Here is a 475-nt window from a genome sequence, read left to right as displayed (position 1 = left end):
AGAAGGTCTATTTTCAAGGAGGGGCCAGCTTGGGCAAAGAGAAGGGAGCAGGAAAGCACAGGTGCTTGGATCGGAATGGGGGTACAGGGTGGTTTTAGCTCAAGATGGGAGACTGTGAGAAAGATGTGGTCAGGTCCCAGTTTGGAACGCCAGGCTGAGAAGTCAGACCTTTATTCTGAAGTAAATGGGGAGCCACAGAAGGATGTTGAGCAGCAGCAGCCATGCACTAAAACCCTTGAGAGGGTTAATGGCATTTAGAATGTTTAGTGAGAGAAAGGACTATTTTGTTTGTTTGTTTTGCTATAGGGCATATGTGCTCGTCAGACAGAGAGAGACAGAAAGCGAGAAATCACCCCCCAGGGGGGATGGTCACGCCACAATCCCTTCTCCTCCATTCTCCTCTCGGGATCATGGGCACGCGCGCACGTGCGCCCAGCGTGAGTTTTAAGCCACCGGGTCCGGAACGCGAACCTGG

This window comes from Tupaia chinensis, unplaced genomic scaffold (genome assembly GCF_000334495.1).
Source record: "Tupaia chinensis unplaced genomic scaffold, TupChi_1.0 Scaffold000047_1, whole genome shotgun sequence".
Classification (NCBI taxonomy): Eukaryota; Metazoa; Chordata; class Mammalia; order Scandentia; family Tupaiidae; genus Tupaia; species Tupaia belangeri.
Note: the sequence above shows the minus strand (reverse complement) of the source record.